General features: G+C 36.1%; 1 protein-coding gene across 4 annotated transcripts in view; it reads right to left on the bottom strand.

Moving 5' to 3' along the window:
• LOC145983119 (uncharacterized) overlaps positions 1–16,682 on the bottom strand; it is a 67,893-nt gene extending 51,211 nt beyond the window's left edge. For all 4 annotated transcript variants that reach the window (XM_083116398.1, XM_083116400.1, XM_083116399.1 and 1 more), the window contains exon 1: positions 16,561–16,682. The gene's annotated coding sequence lies outside the window, so the exon portion shown is untranslated. The remainder of the gene's footprint in view (positions 1–16,560) is intronic.
• Positions 16,683–22,022: the final 5,340 nt, after the last annotated feature.

Genomic DNA, 22,022 nt, shown 5'->3' with positions numbered 1-22,022 from the left:
AATGTTCCCGAATGCGGAATAGTACGTTAGTAATGTAAAAAAGTGTGAAATAAATCATTGGCAGGTGTCTCAGGTATAGTAAAGTAGTACTGAAAATTTTACTGGCTTTTGCTTAATTTATAAAGTAAATTCACAGCACAATAATTATGCACTTATTATGAAATAATTTTGATCTTGATCATGCATTAATTTAAATTGTTTAAACATATGTCATGTAAAATTTAGATGTGGATAAAAATTGTATCTTACAGCAGGTTTTATTTACACATTGTATACTTATGGCATAGTGTAGATAGAGCACATATTATCTGTTATTACAAAACAGTACACTGTACTGACACGAACACATGTAAACATTTAGTTTGTTATGATTGTGTTCATTACCATGTGCAAGGTATATTTTTTATTTTTCTCAGGTTCCAAGTTCATTCAGGCTTCCCTAGGATCCAGGCTCAGGAGCATTAATGCATGCAAGGCATGGTATGGGATTTGTGCTTGGGAAGTGTGTTGTACATAAAACTTCTCAGTTCAAATCCTGTATCAGCCAGCACAAAACATCTTTCGATGCTCGTAAAATATTAGGGATATCAGCATATCATTATTATAAACAAGAAAAACTTAACACTACTTATTTTTTAATGGTTAAAAATGTGTGGTAACAATTATTGTAAAACAACGTAACTTTCAAAATAGTTAATACATGAGAGGAAATTGCATTAGAACATGACTTCTTTAAAATTAAGTTGTTGCACCAAAGTGTAAAGAGGTTAGCAAAGTATGCTATGATGCCAGGAGTTAAGGGTTCAAATCCTTGCCAGGACATGGATGTTATTGTGAGTGTCCTTTCGTCAATTTAAACATCTCATTCCTCATCCTAATCTTCATGATTAGCCAAAAGTGTCAGAAGAACAATGTAATCAATCAATCAATAAATAGGTAAAGAATATGTGAACGTAGCATTTTTATTTTAAATCTATAATTCCATATGGTTCTTTCATTATTGTGTGATTTCTAATCCAAATGGGTTAAAAATGTCAATATTTCTTTTTTTTATCTACAGGAATACATGGTATATTCTGATGTGTGCTACTTCTAATCATTTCTTGACATTATCATGGGATGAAATTTCTGTTAATTGGAGGGGTAAGCAAATGTGACGCAAGTGGTTGTTTTATACACAGATAATACCTGAGCAGCTTGGTGTTACGTGCTAAAAGCATCAAACCTACTTGCATATGCATCTGAAAATGTTAGACTGGTTAAGTTTGATTTATTTTTCCTCTCAGATGCAAGTGTGAGTAGGTTAGGTACGTCAGGGTTTATGCTTTTAGCATACTTCAAGTTGCTGTCGCTAGCTGCTCATAGGTAATGCATTTTTTTTTATTTTGCCAGGTGGTGGCAGTACTAGTCCATCTTCTTGGCAACAGGCAATGAATGACTGTCTGCTGAGAAATCCATACATAACATGGGACATGAAAATCGTTTTGAAAGAAGTCGCAAATAGGCCTGTCTTTTATGTTTCCATAGTATGTGCATTCAGTCAGAAATCAAATTCATATGTACAAATGTAGCATGTAAAATGAAAATATTTTATTTATCAATTAGAAGTTGGGCCAAGTTCAAGGCATGAACAATTTTTTAGCACAAAATCATTCAAAAGTGTATTCTAATAATTATTGACATTTGTAATCCGTGAACCTTTAATTTTCGTTAGTGATTCCAATGCTTCACTTTCTACTTTGCTGGGTTCAATAACCAGTGAAGGTACATAGTGTTTCAGATCCTACTAAACTAGAGCATTAGCTGAAAATTTCTATTTAGAACTGCTATCAACTGTACTCTATTGTTTTCTTGGAAATCTACTGAAACTGAGTGGTTTCCTACCAAACACCTACAGTAGACCTAATGTACAGCCAAGAGCATAAATAATAGTAGGCGAATATGATCATTGCTATTTTCATTTTGGTAAAAGTTTGGTATATCGGAGACACATTAAAATTGGATATTTTGTGTTTCGCATGGTTCGTACTTACCTATTGTGTATTGCGGAACATAGTTCAAGGTGCCATTATGCTTTTTACACGAAAACAACCAAAATTTTTCACATTTACAGTGATTTTTTTTTATTCCTTTCTTAGCTTCCGTGAGGCACAATATGGCGGACACATTTTGACTCGTGTTGTGGGAATGCAGTGTTTCGAACCTTCTTCACCAAAAAATACGTACTGTGGTGTTTGTCACATGTGCAAATTGTACATTATGCACACGTAGATGACGGATAGCCCCACGAACCATTTCCGATACGGTTAGGTTTGGTTAGGCAAGTATAGTGAAAAAAGGGGGTTTGGATACACTGACAGTGGACAGTGAAACCAATCGCAATTGTGCATCGGTGAGATATTCCCCTGAAAAATACATGATTTCCCGGTCAAATATATTCCACGATGAAAGAAAACACCTCAACGAATGTTGGAAACCTTGTAGAAACTCATTTCCGTAAGTAGTTTCTTCTGTAAAATTGAAGAAATGTGTCTCTGATATACTGAACTTTTACCTTCATTTTTTTTAATATTCCACATCATATGTTGCTTTAAAGAATGGAATTTTGTTGAAGTGAAGCACATATTCTAACATTTTCATTTAAATTTCACATTGTGTTTTTTACAGACCAAATGAAAACTGTGATGGATAACTCATCTACCATTTCTTTAACATATTGGCTGTAAATATAAATTGACATACATGGGCCTCCCCGATGGCGCAGTGGTAGCGTTGTCGCCTTGTAATCAAGGAGTCCCAGGTTCGATACCCGGTGGAGGCACAAGTGGTTCGGATCCCACTTTAAACTGTAGGTCCAGTCCCAATTAGCCTTACTGTGCATAAAGTGGACTTAAAACAACAAATCAACCATAAATTGATATTCCCCCTGATAAACTATTTGTTTTCATATTTACTTGAAAAATCTAAACACAGTAGATGTTTCAAACCACCCATCGACCTACTGGAAAAAGTAACAGAATTTTGAGCAGGGCTATTTGTGCATACAATGTAGTAAGACGAAACACTTTGCATGAAACTTGCAACAACGTTATTCTTATCTTCAGGGGTTTGAACTCAATTTCCAGTTGGAAGGGGGGTTAAGAAAATTTGAAGCCGAACAACTAAAAATGAGACATTTGTAAAAGAAGAAAATTGAGTTTTCACGAAATATTCTATGGGTGGATAAATTAATGCTTTCTTACTCCCTGCAATATAGATAATAATGGCAGATAAGGATTTGTTGTTAGTGACCCTCGAGGTCTAAACACACCCGCTGTACCAGATATGATATTTTTTAAAAATTTAAAATTATTGGGTGCGTCAGCACTAAGGCTATTTTGCACCCGTAACACAATACGAGGTCCAGCCCCTTACCATAACTGTAATGCCATGTTGTAACTAAAATCTTGAAAATTTTCCTACCGGTTGAAAGCTGAGGCTGTAAAGGGGCACTCAGCACATAAGGGCAAAAAACAGGACAATACACACAAAGTCGCCAGAGCCTCGTTCGTCTGCAAAATGTCATCCAGGGTGTACTGCGTGGAAATGAGGTTGACTTTTGGGCACCTACATGGAAGGTATCTTACACCCATATGATTTTATTATTATTATTATTATTATTAGAGCCCGGAAGTTTGGCAAAATGCTTCTTTTTATCTACTGCATATATTGATAAAATTTTTCCGGATATACGTTTTTTATGTTGTTTCGAATGCTTTAGAAGCCTTTTCATTTTGCCTATTTGGGACCCCACTGCCTATTTTTAATTATAATGCCTTTTTTTGCCTTTTTCAATGAAATTTGACCATTTTTTTAAAAAAAATGTGTATATAAATTATTTTTCTCCCAAAAAACGTTGTTGTCATTTATTTTTCTTCCATTTATTATGTGAATAATTTTCGCCTTATTTAAGTAATATTGAACTCACGCATGTTTCAACATTGCTGAAGAAGAAAAGTGTGAGAAAAAAGTTGGTGGAAAGATGATCTGGATTTCAATAGATGAAAGTACTGACGCTATGGGACGCTACATAGCCAACGTCATCATAGGAACTATGGAACCAACATGCGGAGAATCCTCGTCATTTCTTCATGTCAGAACAACTAGAGAGAGCCAATGGTTCGTCAATAGCTCAGTTATCTCAAATTCCCTACTTCTGCTCTGGCCAGATGGTGTACATCATGATGACGTGTTACTTTTTATCAATGATGCAGCTCCCTATATGAAGAAGGCTGCCATAGCATTGAAAATTCTCTTCCCGAACATGATTCATATCACATGTGTAGCCCACGCAATGCACAGAATCGCCGTAGAAGTTAGTGTGTTGCACCCAGAAGTGGACAGGTAGATTTCGAACACAAAGAAGATATTTCTGAAATCTCCCTCTGGAACCCAAAAATTTCAGGAAGTTGCGCCTGAGCTTAGTTTACCTCCGCAACCAGTCTTGACGAGATGGAGAACCTGGATATCAGCAGCTATATATTATGCTAACAACCTTGAAAAAATCAGTGAGGTGATCGATGCTCTTCCAGAAAATGAAGTGGCTTCAATTCGTGAAGTGAAAAAACTCCTGTGCTATTCAGAACTGAACAATGAACTGTCATTTATTTTTTTCACATCATGGTGCATTGCCAGAGACAATTACAAAGCTAGAAAAAAGAGGTGAGAGACTTATAGCATCCATGAAAATCTTCAAGGAATCTATGCAGCAGATGATGGAAGTGCCAGGAGAAAAGGGGTCAGCTGTTGCAGAAAAGTGCAAATGGGTAGTGAGTGCAAATGAAGACTTGAAACAATTGAAAACAATTTGTGATATTCTAAAAGGTGAAAATGCTGTTACCGAAATGAGTCCAGCTACATTAGCTTGTTTTATGTATGCTCCAATAACTTCTGTCGAAGTAGAAAGATCTTTTTCTATTATGAAAAACATTCTCTCTGACAGACGACTATCAGTGAATGTTGAGAACTTGAAAAAACACCTTGTAGTTATGTGCAATCAAGACGAAGAAAATTGAAATGCTCTTCCCAATGTAGATTTTAACATTTTGCCAGAAATTATAGATAAAAGTAAGTCACTTCCAAATGTGCCTTTTTCGGTTTATTTTGCCTTTTTTTTTTCATTTTTAGTGCCTATTTTCCACATTATAAATGCCTTTTTGCCTGCCTATTTTAACGAAAATAAATGCCTGAACTTCCGGGCTCTAATTATTATACATATGTATATATTACCAAAAGTATTACTTTTATTTTATTGCATATCCAACCTCAGCTTTTCTTGCATTTTTGATTACAGCATAACTTCTGTATTTTTAATTTCAATCTGAGGTATATTTCATTCTCAAGCCAAGTACCTCAAATTCTGAATCCAAGGTTAACAAAATTATTTGTACACACTGATTCATGTAATAGATAATCTTCAAATATCTGTTTGTACGTGCCATAAGTTGATCTTTTCTTGAAAAGCTACGTGCAATGTATTTTTGTGGTTTGGATATTAAGGTTTTTTAACTTTTTATTTCAGTATTGGATTCAGAATGAATTGCATTTGCACCACACCATACTCCAGGTACATCTAGTTGGGCTACAACTCTATAAAGAAGTCTTTGGAAGATAATTTTTTTATCATGTTTTATGATTGGTTGTAGGAATTTTTTTGAATTGTAATAAATGTTAATGTTTTTTGAATGATGGGATGCATTTCATTATTCTTCAGAGGAGAATGACATGTATGAGTGTAGACCTGGAATCCCTAAGGAAATATATGCATGAGTTAAGAGAGACCTTTTGTGTTATATATAAAGTGGTCCTGGCAGCGGCAGCTCTAAGGGGAGAGCCGCCGTGCCATTGCTCTACCCTCAGAAAAAGAAATAGCACTTGCTTTGCCAAAATATAGTTAAATTAATACATTTACGAACAAGGAGATTCAAATCTCGAAAGCGTTCCAGCTTACAGCCGCCTCAATTCCTTCGCCGTATCCCCAGCTGTTCTCTCTGGCATAGTCTGCCCTGCACGCAGAGGCATGGAAAAGTCTCCGTAGTCAACGAACGAGGAGGTGGGGTGGTAGCCATGAGACAATCAACCGAGCCAGGTCGCGTCGTGGCACGACGCGAGAGCTTTCGCATTGTGTTGACATAGTTGCAAACTTCACAGAGAAGTGACTAATCCTGACCGATTTGTAATACTCGTTGGAGAAGTAGTTCGCGAGAAAGATACTTTCCTGCATACTTGGCAATAACGAATGTAATATCTTCCCCAAATTTATATAACCATTTAGATAGATGCATCTAAAGAGCCATCCAGACTTTTTTGTTATCGATTTCTTCGTTAAGAAAAGATATATCCCTTGCTCTCACGCACACAGACACTCATGTGTTGCAACTGACGTTGACAACATTGAAGACATTTACTGTAAGTACAAAAGAATTGCCTAAATATCAAAGGGAATTCGCATCACCAGGGGATTTTTTACTTTAATATTTGTAAAAAATCACACGTAAACTCTTATCAGTATAAGAATTTCACTTGGAGATATAATTCAATTTCTTGCATTGAATTCTAAAAATTGTAGATCTACAGTTCATACCGATCAACTCGGTGTCTCTAATTGTCCAGTGTTTTTCTTTTTAGTGAAGTGAAAGTGTCCGATGGTGTGTGAAGGAAGGGTAGTTAGTAAAGATGAGTCAGATTAGAGCACTATTACATACACCATTTTCCAAGGATCTATACGATATTATATTAAAAGTTAAACAACTTGGCTGTCCCACGCCAGATTTAAACATCAATTCTATTTAAAAATATAAAAAAAATGGTAAAGGTGACAGGCGTCGAAATTTTAATAGTCGCATTTATTGATTAGAAACTCTGGCCGACCTCCGCACAGCATGCTTCGATGCCAGGGATTGCGGGTTCGAATCTCGGCCTGGGCATCGGTGTTCTTTGTGAGTGTTCATTCATCCTTACCTTCGCGATTAGCCAAAAGTAGTACAAATGCGAAGTAAAATAAACCAATCTTAGGAACTCTGAATTTTTGTCTGCAATTTTAGTAAACAAAGTTCCATTAAAATTACCTCTTTCATTAGATTTCTATGACATATGATAGCGAAAATTTTTCGATTTCTTAATCACGTTGGCACTACCCATCATACTAGCTGCCAGCTGCCAATGGGTCCTGGTGTTAATATTACTATTTCATCTACAGGTGGCTGGCTATCAGAGCCCAAGGAAACATTTTCTGGATAAAAAATTATTGATTACAGTGTGTTGTAGTGTACCTGTTTCTGGAATATTCAAATTTCTGAATACATTGTTACATACAAGGGCTACATATTACAAAATTCACGACTATTCCAGAATGAATTGGAGCAATTTCTCATGTGTATGGCATGAAACTGACCAGTGGCCTGCCAAGGATTTTCAAAAGGTAGGGGTTATGTATACTTTTTCTTGGTAGTTAGCCCTCATTTTGTCATATTTTCCCAACTTTGAAGTTCTTCTTTTAGGAATACTGGGCCAAAGGGGGGTTATAACCCCCACCAACCCCCCCTTGGGCACACCACTGAAACTGACATATCTTTTAAAGAGTTGCAAAATGTCCTAACTTTTTTTTAACTTTATGTATTATTAATTATGCATAACAAAAAATAATGATAGTTTGATTATGGCTATGAAACATATGAAATAAATTTTAAATTAGTCACCAACTGGTGTATCGAATAATTGTCTTAGGGCAATGTCTAATGAATACTTAGTCACAGGAGCAGCTTGATACGAGGTACACTCAAGTCCTACATGTAAGAACTTAATTAATATTTTTTTTAATAATGACAAATGCACATAGTTTAAACTAACTTCACAATTACATACTGTTTCATTCACAAGTTCACTACACATTATTAAGAATGAATGACAGCACAGTAGGTTATAATTTATGCAAAAGGGAAAAGAATGATGTGCACTTATTTTTACAAAATTTCAATTATAAACAACATCATTAAATTTTCTCACATATAAGAATATAATTTCCAAGAATCCTTGGTGAGAGGGGGTTTCACTGTATAGTTTAAAGTAATTTACATTTCATGTGCTATATCCTCCATCAGATCTATGTTTATGTTTTGCTGCCTTGGTGCCCTAATAGATTGGGTTGTCGACTGATCATCTTGTCACCAAACGTTTGCAACATGGCACCACAAACGTAACTCCAGAGAATTGAAGCCATGAATTAGTAACACACTGCTACTTCCACCAGCTAGAGGGTTGGAAAGACGAGTTCTCACCCAGGGATTGCGTTAAGACGAATCTCAATCCTCTAGAAGTAAAATAGGGAGGCAGACACCTACTGACAGAATAGAAATTATAGATACTAGTGTTTGGACTCCAATTAGAAATTAACCAGTAGACATTTATGTTGCAGCAAAATTTAGCTTTTTCGATTCTGCGTTATTCTATGCTAACAGGTTTTTTTTTGTGTTTTTATTTTGCAAATGATTGCTGTATTGTATGTAGGTCTACTGGATCATTTTTAAATGGAGTCCAAACTGGAGTATCTAAAATTTTTAGTCCGACAGTAATTGTACACCAATTAAATTAATTTAAAATGTCCAAAAATTTAATATTGGTTCACACACATTACATAAGAATTTGCACGGAATGAAAATCATATTGTTGGGGCTTGCTCGCTCCTGGCAGTGATAAGTAAAACATCTCATGACAATATGTGCACTGCCTTTACTTTAATGAGTCAGATTGGCTCATATGCCGGTTGTAACAGATTCTTGCTTCGAATCTTGGTCAAGGTTATTTACATGATTAGCCAACAGTGTTGAAAAGCAATACAAAATAAGCTACATTTAAGTTGTTTTTTTTATTATTTGGAAGCTGCTCATTTTAATAAATATTATAATGGTTGTTACAAATGTTTGAAGGAAGACTATCTTTAAAAATATTCATTACTCAATAAAATAATGACGGAATTTCTTGTAAAGATGGAAATGACATTTTAATGAGAAATCTATTTAATTGTGCCATACCAGCAACAGGAATGGTAGGAAAGGGTTATGAACTGAAATTATGTATTATTTTCCCATACAACAACCATGCAGTGCGATATATAAGCAGCAAATATGTATTGCTGCCAGAACACATTGTTGCAGGAGTGATTTGAAAGAATGGCCATAAATTGCTGCCACAACACTTTGTTCCAAGAATGGTTTGAATGAATTGCCGCCACAACAGTTTGTTGCTGAAGTGGTCTGAAGAAAGCCGCTCTTTGTAAATATTCGTTATTCCACAAAATAATGGCATAATTCCTTGAGAAAATCAATTTAAAAGCAGAAATTATGTTTAAATAAAATATTTTCTTCATGTGGCATTCATTTAGTTTTGAAAGATACGAAACGGATAGGGTATTGCTGCCACAACACTTCATTGTAGGAGCGGGTTGAAGGAAGACGTTTTAAAAATTAAATTTTATCCGACAAAAAAAATAATAGAAATGACGGAAATCATTGAAAAGTGTAGATATAAAATTTAAACCAGATATTTCAAAACATATGGCATGTATGTTGTGGAAAAGATAAGAAACGAGTATGCATTGCTGCCACAACACTCTGGGTTGATGGGAGACGCTCTTTAAAAATTAACCATTATTTCACAAAATAATGGCAGAACTCCTTGAAAATATGTAGTAATAAAGTTTAAAATGAAATATTTCTCCACATGTGGCAAGCATTTAGTGGGAATGATACGAAACGGATATGTATTGCTGCCACAACACTTCGTTGCAGGAAAGGTTTGAATGTATTGCTGCCACAACACTTTGTTGCAGGAGAGGTTTGAATGTATTGCTGCCACAACAGTTTGTTGCTGAAGTGGTCTGAAGAAAGCCGCTCTTTGTAAATATTCGTTATTCCACAAATTGATGGCATAATTCCTTGAGAAAATCCATTTAAAAGCAGAAATTATGTTTAAATAAAATATTTTCTTCATGTGGCATGCATTTAGTTTTGAAAGATACGAAACGGATAGGGTATTGCTGCCACAACACTTCATTGTAGGAGCGGGTTGAAGGAAGACGTTTTAAAAATTAAATTTTATCCGACAAAAAAAAAATAATAGAAATGACGGAAATCATTGAAAAGTGTAGATATAACATTTAAACCAGATATTTGAAAACATATGGCATGTATGTTGTGGAAAAGATAAGAAACGAGTATGCATTGCTGCCACAACATTCTGGGTTGATGGGAGACGTTCTTTAAAAATTAACCATTATTTCACAAAATAATGGCAGAACTCCTTGGAAATATGTAGAAATAAAGTTTAAAATGAAATATTTCTCCACATGTGGCAAGCATTTAGTGGGAATGATACGAAACGGATATGTATTGCTGCCACAACACTTCGTTGCAGGAAAGGTTTGAATTTATTGCTGCCACAACACTTTGTTGCAGGAGAGGTTTGAATGTATTGCTGCCACAACACTTTGTTGCAGGAGAGGTTTGAATGTATTGCTGCCACAACAGTTTGTTGCTGAAGTGGTCTGAAGAAAGCCGCTCTTTGTAAATATTCGTTATTCCACAAATTGATGGCATAATTCCTTGAGAAAATCCATTTAAAAGCAGAAATTATGTTTAAATAAAATATTTTCTTCATGTGGCATGCATTTAGTTTTGAAAGATACGAAACGGATAGGGTATTGCTGCCACAACACTTCATTGTAGGAGCGGGTTGAAGGAAGACGTTTTAAAAATTAAATTTTATCCGACAAAAAAAAAATAATAGAAATGACGGAAATCATTGAAAAGTGTAGATATAACATTTAAACCAGATATTTGAAAACATATGGCATGTATGTTGTGGAAAAGATAAGAAACGAGTATGCATTGCTGCCACAACACTCTGGGTTGATGGGAGACGTTCTTTAAAAATTAACCATTATTTCACAAAATAATGGCAGAACTCCTTGAAAATATGTAGAAATAAAGTTTAAAATGAAATATTTCTCCACATGTGGCAAGCATTTAGTGGGAATGATACGAAACGGATATGTATTGCTGCCACAACACTTTGTTGCTGAAGTGGTCTGAAGAAAGCCGCTCTTTGTAAATATTCGTTATTCCACAAATTGATGGCATAATTCCTTGAGAAAATCCATTTAAAAGCAGAAATTATGTTTAAATAAAATATTTTCTTCATGTGGCATGCATTTAGTTTTGAAAGATACGAAACGGATAGGGTATTGCTGCCACAACACTTCATTGTAGGAGCGGGTTGAAGGAAGACGTTTTAAAAATTAAATTTTATCCGACAAAAAAATAATAATGGAAATGACGGAAATCATTGAAAAGTGTAGATATAACATTTAAACCAGATATTTCAAAACATATGGCATGTATGTTGTGGAAAAGAGAAGAAACGAGTATGCATTGCTGCCACAACACTCTGGGTTGATGGGAGACTCTCTTTAAAAATTAACCATTATTTCACAAAATAATGGCAGAAGTCCTTGAAAATATGTAGAAATAAAGTTTAAAATGAAATATTTCTCCACATGTGGCAAGCATTTAGTGGGAATGATACGAAACGGATATGTATTGCTGCCATAACACTTCGTTGCAGGAAAGGTTTGAATGTATTGCTGCCACAACACTTTGTTGCAGGAGAGGTTTGAATGTATTGCTGCCACAACACTTTGTTGCAGGAGAGGTTTGAATGTATTGCTGCCACAACAGTTTGTTGCTGAAGTGGTCTGAAGAAAGCCGCTCTTTGTAAATATTCGTTATTCCACAAATTGATGGCATAATTCCTTGAGAAAATCCATTTAAAAGCAGAAATTATGTTTAAATAAAATATTTTCTTCATGTGGCATTCATTTAGTTTTGAAAGATACGAAACGGATAGGGTATTGCTGCCACAACACTTCATTGTAGGAGCGGGTTGAAGGAAGACGTTTTAAAAATTAAATTTTATCCGACAAAAAAAGATAATAGAAATGACGGAAATCATTGAAAAGTGTAGATATGAAATTTAAATCAGATATTTCAAAACATATGGCATGTATGTTGTGGAAAAGAGAAGAAACGAGTATGCATTGCTGCCACAACACTCTGGGTTGATGGGAGACACTCTTTATAAAAATTAACCATTATTTCACAAAATAATGGCAGAACTTCTTGAAAATATGTAGAAATAAAGTTTAAAATGAAATATTTCTCCACATGTGGCAAGCATTTAGTGGGAATGATACGAAACGGATATGTATTTCTGCCACAACACTTCGTTGGAGGAGAGGTTTGAATGTATTGCTGCCACAACAGTTTTTTGCTCAAGTGTGTTGATTAATCTGTCACCTAAGAATTCTGATACAATTTTAAAATGTACCGAATGTGAGGCAATCTTTCGTTTTAAATTAATTATTTCCAATTTTATTGTGCCTATTTTTGAGGGCAGTCTTCAGCAATAATTGACTTCTTTCTTCGTTCAAGTTTTTAAGTAATGATGTTGCTACGCCGCCATTTAAAACAAGAGCTCCTGAATCGTGTTGTTTGGCCCTTAAGATTCAAGATCCACATTTAAGTTCAAATCTGACGTCATTGTTATGACGTTGCACTAGCACATGCGCATGCCTACCTTTTACGCTACGTATTAGAAGAAGACAAGGAAAAAGTGTTGTGGTAGTAATTCCAACCACTAATTCCAACCATTCCGTAATGGCAGACGAAAGCACAGACGTGAACGGACGTGAAATGCTTAGCATTTGTGTTCGCCACATATCGTCTAGAGATGATCTGCACCAGGTTGAAGAGACATTCTTGTCCGCAGTGCCTTTGGAATCCACCAAGGCTGAAAATATTACAAAAACATTAATAGGTGAACTTACACAAGCTGGATTCGATCCTAAAAACATAACTGCTGTATCATTCGATGGTGGGGCTAATTTTTCAGGAAAAGTAAATGGCGTGCAGGCAAAATTAAGGGAGTATTCTCCTAACTTACTCTTTGTGCACTGCAGAAGCCATCTTTTGCAGTTATCTCTTGTCCACAGCTGTCGACAGATGGCTGAAATAAAGAGAGTCCTGAGTGCCCTTAACAAATTGTACAGCATGTTTAGAGGAAGCCACAAAAGACTGACTGTTCTTCAAGAAACGGAGAAAATTTTAGATGGCACCTCTCACAAACTCGTTCAACCCGGAGAAACAAGGTGGTTGTCGTATGAAGGCAGCGTGAAAGTTGTTGTGCAGCATTATGTATCGATATGTGTTGCTTTGGAGCACATATACATGGAAGCCGGAAATTATTCATCGGATGCTGGTGGGCTCCTGTTGATATTTCGGAAAAAATCAACTGTGTTTTTCTTAACACTCTTGTCAGTCCTTTTGAGTCCTCTGGCTCGTTTGAGTAAGAGCCTTCAGTCTTCAACGGGCAATATAACAGAAGCCATGGCGTTAGTAAAAGCAGTACAAGAATCTATTGCTCAAATTCATATGAAGGACATTAAGGCAGAATCCGATGAAATCATTTCAAAAGCAATGGAGAATAACATCTACATGGAAAATGACAATATGTGCGAGAAAGAGATAATGAATCTAGGCATGAAGTACAGAGATAATATTGTACAAAACATGAAAATCAGGTTTTCCGACGATTTTGAAGAAATGGCAAACTTCCATAAAATTTTTCTTGAAAAGCCAGATAACCCAAATTTCACGAAGATTTCAAAATTGTGTGGTACCAATGAAAAAGACATGAAAGATGAATTCAATATTTATCGAAGATATAATGGAGACCTGGCATCCCAATCAAACCTGCTCAACCTTTCATGTAGAGAGGAAAAAAAATGTATGTTCCCTGCTCTTTCTGCAGCAGCAACGAGAATTCTTCTCCTTCCTCTAGGAACTGCAAGTGTAGAAAGGACCTTTTCCACAATGAACAGAATTCTCTGTTCAGAGAGATCCCGATTGCTTCCTGCGCATGTGAATGCCCTAATGAAAATTTCTATTGAAGGTCCGAAGATTCCAGACATTAGAAACGCTTCTGATGCAGAAAATACAGCATATAGAAATTTAATTGACAGAGCTTATTGTAAGTGGATGGAGAAGCCAAGGCGATAGGTTTCCGGACGGAAAAGTTTTTCAGTGAGAAATTGAAAATGATAGTACTTTTTTTTTCTTTTAATTCTGAGAATTGTTTGCGAATTATTATGAGAATGTAATTCTGCTTAAATTTTCTTCTCAGACGTGAAAAACTTTCCACAGTTATTTTGAACTTTTTCAATGTCAATGAAAAAAATCAGTGAATATAAATATTTATTTTACCAACAATTATGATTGGAAGTCTTTTCTAAGAATTTCAATTGTCAGTTTCAAGGATCTTGTAAGAAATAGTCACGTACAGTGGGATGCACAAGTATTGTTCGGCAAACTGCACATGAGTATTTTCATTAAATTTTTCTCTTGCACCGTGCGTGTTTTAAAGACCTGGATTTTTGCGTATGTTGGCAAGAAACCTGTCAACAGCTTTTTTGACGTTTTGTCTCAATTCTGAAGCATGGTGGCGGGCACTTTCCTGGTAATACTTATTCATCCCACTGTGCAAAAGACTTCTTTTTTTTTTTGTAACAAATCTTAGACGTTTGTTGTGATCATTCTATTTTATCGTTATATGTATTTTTTTTTCAAATTATATGAATTACCCTATAGCTTTCAATATGCACATAAATTTTGATTTATTATCTTGTTATTGGTATTAATGCAAACACACATTATTAAATTAAAAGGAAGAACTTAGGAGCATAATTTAGCCTTGGAAGTTGCCAAATTTTCCAATTGTACATGAATTTTGCTACTAGGCTAATCACTTTTGTAGTGATGAAAGAAACCAAGTGTTTATATTCTTAGTACTTTGAGTCAGTTTGATGGAATAAAATATATTGTGCAAAATATGTGGTCTTAAGAGAATTAGAATAGATGAGATAACATGAAAGCTCTTTCTGTACAGTGCAGCAATATAATGAAATGAATATTAAAATAGAATGACAGTAATGTTTAAATTATGTTTATACAAGTATGCAATGTACTATATAATGTTTCAATTTCAGTTATTGTTAAAACTTTTGAACCCTGAATTTGATGTATTTTTAAAAATAGAAATGTTTCAAGTTTATCGTGTGTTAGAATAATATTTAACTTCACCAATTATATCAGAAGTATCATTTATACATTACATATTTGCATTTACTGAATTTTACAATTATTTGCGTAAGACAAAAATGCATACATCAATGAGTATGTTCTAAGTCATGTCTCTGCGTATTTCAATGATCCAGCAGGGTTGAGTTTTGCGAGTTCTTGATTACACAAAAAGTGATTGTTCTTAAAAATAAGATTTCAATATATTCATGAGATAGTAAAGAATATTGCTTTCTTTTGATTTTTGTAATTTAGCGTCGCATTTCTTTCACTTTTGGCCAAACTCGACGATGAGGACGAGTGATGATGTGATGAAATTGATGAAGTTGATGAAGGCACACTCACAAGAAACACCCATGCCCAGGTCGGAATTCGAACCCGGGACCCCTGGCGTCTTAGCGTGCTGTGTAAGGAATATTACTGCCTGGGTTGCTGTTTGTGTTGAATGAGCAACCCTACATCTTGTTACCTTACGCTCCGAATTCACATTCTGTTGTGGACATGAGTGTCACTTTATCAATGCCATCTATCCAAATCGCCTCAACGTAACACAAGAAACATACAAACACAAATAAAGAATATTGCGCAAGTATTCCTAATTCGTAATCGACCTCCATGGTGTAGTGGTCCGTCGACTCACGTGGCGAAGTGGTTAACACAGCGTACTACGACGCCAGGGGTCCCGGGTTCGAATCCTGGGTAAGACATGTATGTTTGTGTTTCTCTTCAATATGAAAACGGAGAATAGAGTAAAAACTGATGCATACGAAAAAGAGAGGGATAACTACCGTAGAGCAGTTGTCCTTTGATTAAAAAAGAGGAGAAAAAGGAGTTTACCACATTGCGTTAGGATGACAGGTGTCCCAGGTTCAAATCCCGGGTATGGGTCCTTTTCGTGAGTGTCCCTTCATCAATTCCATCACATCGTCACAATTAAACAAAAGTGGCGGAAAAGTGAAACAAAATAACCTAATCATTAAATAACAAGTTCCTAATTTATATCTAACTAGCTTTTGTTCCTGATTATTCTCTCGTGTGTTTTGTCCAACCAGTGTAAGGGGGGGGGGGGTAGGGTTTCTGCCAAACTCCGGAAGCATCTCTGCACGGGTTGAATCAGGGCGATTACTTTCAAAACGGCCGAAAATATACACTTAACATCCCCAAACTTACACCCCCCCAAAATTTTTCAACACCCCCCCAAGTGAAAAATCCTGGATAAACCCCTGACTTCGTCAAGGATAACAGGTATTCGTAGAGCTCACATCAAGGTTATTCTTGTGATGCACGGAAATGTTGTTTTAATTCATAGCTTTCCTTCTCTTTGGAAACTTACGTCATATGTTTGACTCTATCTTCTTTCTTCCTCCATTTCTGGCCTTGTTATTTGTTTGAATGAGTTTGTTTTCGTTTCATGTGCAGCTACAGGCGTTTTAGCAGCTGACGACAGAGAGGCAAATCATCTGTCACTATGTTTGTGTTATGTATAGTCGCCAAATTTGTATTTTATACAGCATAACATTCTCTTGCTCCTCATCATTTTTTAAAATGATTTTAAAATCATACCTGATAACTCTGTTAGACATTCTTCTTCATGTTCATAGAAACAGTGAGAAGAAAAATTAAAGGAAATAAATATAATTAACGCTTATGTTGAGTAACAATGTATGAACAAATCAAGCACGTGGCGTTCAATCATAGAGGAGTTAGGGAGTAGAGGATTATCCCACATTTAAACCTCGCTGCGCTTTGAAATTGCATTTCCATCGGTGGCCAGTAGATGGCGCGGCCGTCTTCTTTTGCTGTTTCCAGCACAAATTGGGGGGAGAGCTCTTTCGGTGACAGTCACGTGGGTTTCAAACGTCCTTATTGGTCAGATCTCTTGTATGCCATCAAGGCTGTTACCAATGGCAAGGGCTTCCTTTTTCGCTGGTTCCCTTCCAAGCACCGCTGTTAGGGGTGGGGTGAAGAGATGGGATGGGTGATGCGTTTCCGCCACCTCAAAGTTCTTCGGAATCTTTTACTCGAAAGTAAGGTTGCCTTTCCTATGCAATTAACAGATTCTTTGAGTGTTTATTTGAAGGCGGAATTGGGAATGTAAAATGTAGGCATTTTCAACTGGCGCCTGAATTTTCAAATTCAGTTCTCAAAAAACTTTTTTTAAAAAATATTTCAACTTCGCTTGTGGAAATTTTCATTACCACTTTTGAAATAACGAGTACAGTGTGTGGGCCTCCCCGATGGCTCAGTGGTAGCGTCGTCGCCTTGTAATCAAGGGGTTCCGGGTTCGATACTCGGTGGAGCTACAAGTTGTTCGGATCCCACTTTAAACTGTAGGTCTAGTCCCGATTGGCCTGAGCAAAAAGAAAAAAATAATAGCTCATAACTGAAGTACAAACGGGGGGCGGCGAATTCCATGCACCGGCGCAACAATCATTTCTTGACTGCAACAATCTTTACTAGGCCTTGCCGCACAAGAAATGAAAATGAACTGAATAGCGTGAAATTCAAATAATTTTTGTTTCACTTTGCTCGAAATAAAATCGTTTCTTTAAGATAGGGTGACCATTCGTCTCGTTTTGACCGGGAGAGTCCCGTTTCATAGGCGTGTCCCAGTTGTCCCGTCGATATTATACAAGAAACACTATTTGTCCCGTTTTTTAAAAGTCTAGGAATTAGCTTGAAAACCAAGTCTAAATTTGAGAGATTCTTAAAAAGAATGACTTTCTGTGTCTTGGCGGAAATTCAAATGTCAAATCCCGCGTTTTGTGTTAGATATTAATATGTGATGCAACTTTTTCGGGGAGCTTTATTAACGGTTAGTAAAGAATAAAGTTGTTCTCAAGAAGATTGGTCCTTCTGCAAAATACTTCTGGCATAGTAGTCATACCGAGATTATAAAAATTAATAGCTCTTGACAACGAGAGATCATATTTTACATAGATATTGTTCATGATGTATCATTTATGTGATCCATACTATAATAAATAATAAAAAAGGTAAAGTGCTCCCCTGTGCTTTGCACCACGCCATGAAGGCGTATCTCGGCCGAAGCTTGGAGTGATGTGATCAGCACCACGCCCCTGGCCGCATTTACCTCCCAGAGTTTCCTCCAGGTATCCACTTTATACAACACTGGGCGAGCGCCGGAGCCGCATAAACAGGTGGAAAAAGTCCCGGTTCTCTCAGCCGGGGATCGAACCCGGGCCTCTCGCATGGTAGTCAGACGCAATACCGACTTTTTTATATATAAAATAAAGAAATTCCCCTATTCGGTGGTATCCCCCGTCATTCACACACATTTTCTCAACATTCGTACATATCAGTTTTTCTCTATATTCTCGGTTTTCTAAATTTACGGACAACACAAACATCCAAGTCCTAGCCGGGATTCGAACCCGGGACCACTATGCTAACCACTCCTCCACGGAGGCCGACCACCGACTGAGCTACAGCGGTTACTATAAATAATAATAATAATACGTTAATGACAATAATTTTATAGCTAATTAGGCCTAACCAATTTTTCAGGAGGGAGTAAAGTGACCTTTGGGTCAAAATATTATGGTCACCCTACTTTAAGAGCAACATCAAATCGTACTTGACCATGTTTTTATGTTTAAATTTTTGCAGCTTTTAAAAATTAAGATATACTATTGATGAAATCCTACGAGCAATATTTGTATTTTCCTCAACCACTACAAATTTTTAATTCACCATGCTCCAAAAAACTTGTAAAATTATTGCTTTTTTTACTTTGTTATTTTTTTATTATTTTTTTTTTTTTGAAGAGTGACAATTGTCAATTCAACCTGTATGTGGAGTGAGTTGACGATATGTTCGGGGTCAGTTGACAATACTTGTAATTCTACCTTTGAAATGGTTTGGCATATTTTATTTCAAACAATATACTGCCTTAAAATTACAGATTACAAAAATGTGATTTAATGAACAGCATAATATGTAACATAAATGTTCCAAACCAAGGTGCGGAATCCCGGGGGGACGGGGGAATTCCTCCCACCAACGATCTTGTCTTGAAATTCCCCCCTCCCCCCACAAAAATTCTTCCAAGGGGGGAAGAGTTTTTGTTTTAACAACAAATATAAACAATTAGTTTGAGATTCGAATATACATGACTGGAATAATATCGAGAACATACAAAAAGAACGGACAACAAAGAGCCTCACCTCTAAGGACACTAAACCCAGCAATCCCCAGAACACAGAAATTGGACCGACTTGTTACTTCTTCTCCATTTCTCATCGTCTTTCGTTAGCAACCACGAAGTACATAGATATATTAATAAAACACGTAATAGCATTTATATGTGAATTTTATACATGAAACTATATCATCTTAATATATCTTATTTTTTATCCCTCCTCCCTTATGCACATCATTGTTCATCTATTTGCAATTATACATTTTGATTGAAAGACAGTCGATATAATATATTGTATATATTATAAAATAATTTGAGACATTTAATGACATTATATATATAAATATGGGTCGGGTCATTCATTCCATGTCAAATCAGGCAGGAGTTGACCCTCATAGTCACGATGTTGATGATATTTCGGACACAGCTTTGCTTTGCTCCAAAACCTGTGAAAGGATTTTGCTGAAATATGATTATTACGAATTATATGAGGGTTGTTCAAAATGTCAGTTTTGAGCATCATGCTCTTTTCAATTAAGTATATCTCGGGAACGAACGAAGATACAGAAGCGTTCTTGAGCTCGTTGTAAAGGGGAAAAACGGTTGCATATTATGAGATGATAAAATGTTGAAACTTTGTAAAATTTGAACACACTGTTCAAATGTTCAAATTTCAAGTTTGAACAGCTCAAAACATCCCCTCATCGATTTTTCTCATTTTTGAATATTTTTAACTACCATCCTTCCTCTTCATACTAATAAAGTTTTATGAAGGTTTTTTTTTATATAAGAGAGAAAAATGAATTTGAAATTTGTCCTGCATCAGCAATGAACTGAGCTATAATGAGACTTTTCATTTGTGTCGCGCTAGAGGATATACATACGTACTGTTCAGGGACAGATGATATTCCTCTTGATAATAGCCTTTATTTTGTGCTGTTATTGCTAATTTATACGTTACTGTTTTCATATTTTTAGCCGCGTTCATGGGGACGAGATGTGGGAGTGTTGTGAAAACTTCTGTGTTAGCCAAAAAAAAAAAATTAAGTTGAAAACGACGAATGTTGGGAATGATTCCGTAAAAGATGGATTTTGGTCAGTTGTTAGACCTCTACTAGAAGAAAAAAATCTCAAAAGTTCACGTCCTTCTCCCCTGTGCTTCCCCTCAAGCATCGGATTCACAGACTCTTAGTTACTGGCTTATATCTAAGCAGTTATTTTTCTATTAAACTTTTGATCCTCATTAGATAGACTGAAGAAAAGGTAATGTTTCGTTGTTCAATAATGCGTAACGATCTGTAGGATTTTATGTTTTGGTAATGAACGATGCCCCTATAAGATTGGATCACATATAAAGACGAATTCAAAGGAATTATTTTCCGGAGAGGGGCATCGTAACGATCTGTAGAATCTTTTAAATGTAACGTACAACGAACTCTAAAATCCCAGACATTTAGCCATCACTTTCCAAATCAGGATATTGCTAGAACCATCTAAGGAATGAATGTCTTGTTAGACATTGCCGAGCTTCCTTGATCGCCGTCGTTGCAAACAGGTGTAAACGATCGCAATCAAGGAAGAGTCTACAGATAACTGAGTCGGCATTACTTAGTAAATTCGATTGGAATAAATGTCTGGAAGGAGAGAGGTCAGTGGTCAGTTCTAAGTCAGTCAATCGAGGAGCGAGTACGAGGATTACGAAGAGAGATAAGAGGACGCCTTGGGAAGACCGTGTCGAGACGAGTCGCAAGTCAGACTCTTTGTATAGTCTCGAGCGTAACCTCTCATCGCATATCTTCAGTAGTGCAGAGACAAGTATACCCTTTCCAATAAGCCATGTTGATCCAGTCTTTGGGGGTTTAAAACTCAAGTGGTGTGTCTTGCCACACGTAGGGTTACCAGACGTCCGGTTTTTCCCGGACATGTCCTACATTTTAGCCTTATGTCCGGCGTCCGGGAGAAATTTGAAAAATATCATAAAAGTCCTACATTTTGAGCGTCACAAAATATTAATTAGGAAAATAGGTAACAGAAAGAAATCATGCTAGTTACAAGTCTATGGACTACGCTTCCAAACTCAATAGTGAAATTTATTTTGCTTCAGTCATTGATGTCCGTGTGCACGAACGAAGATCAAATTTTAAACTCGGATCGGGAAAGGATCACTGGAAAATTCCATTGCACGAAGACGGTTCAACACTTGTTTGCCTTCTGATCGGCCATTCGCGACCGTTTTGGTGTGTGATCCTGGTTCACGATACTGACGCTTCGACTGCAGGCAGTTGTTTTTTAATATAAAAAGAGCGGAAAGTGATATCGAGGGCGTGCAAACGCTAGAGATGTTGGATGTACAATGCTAATAATTCGAGAACTATGTAAACTAAAAACTGTTAAAATAATAATAATAATTTGTGGTTCTGTGGTGCAAAGTTGTAATATTTATAAATACTGTACTTTCTATCCCAGAACACAAAACATATATAAATGTCATATATTACGCGCAAGGTAAATTAGAACACAGCAATGTTTACGATATTGCTACATGGTGTTGGAAATATGATTGTATAAATTTACGAAAATACATGTTACTGGCTATTTACACGACACGACAATATAAATATATAAGAATTAAG

The sequence above is a fragment of the Lepisma saccharinum genome, unplaced genomic scaffold (assembly GCF_977018435.1).
Source record: "Lepisma saccharinum unplaced genomic scaffold, izLepSacc3.1 HAP1_SCAFFOLD_662, whole genome shotgun sequence".
Taxonomy (NCBI): Eukaryota; Metazoa; Arthropoda; class Insecta; order Zygentoma; family Lepismatidae; genus Lepisma; species Lepisma saccharinum.
This window is presented reverse-complemented; position numbering and strand designations above follow the sequence as displayed.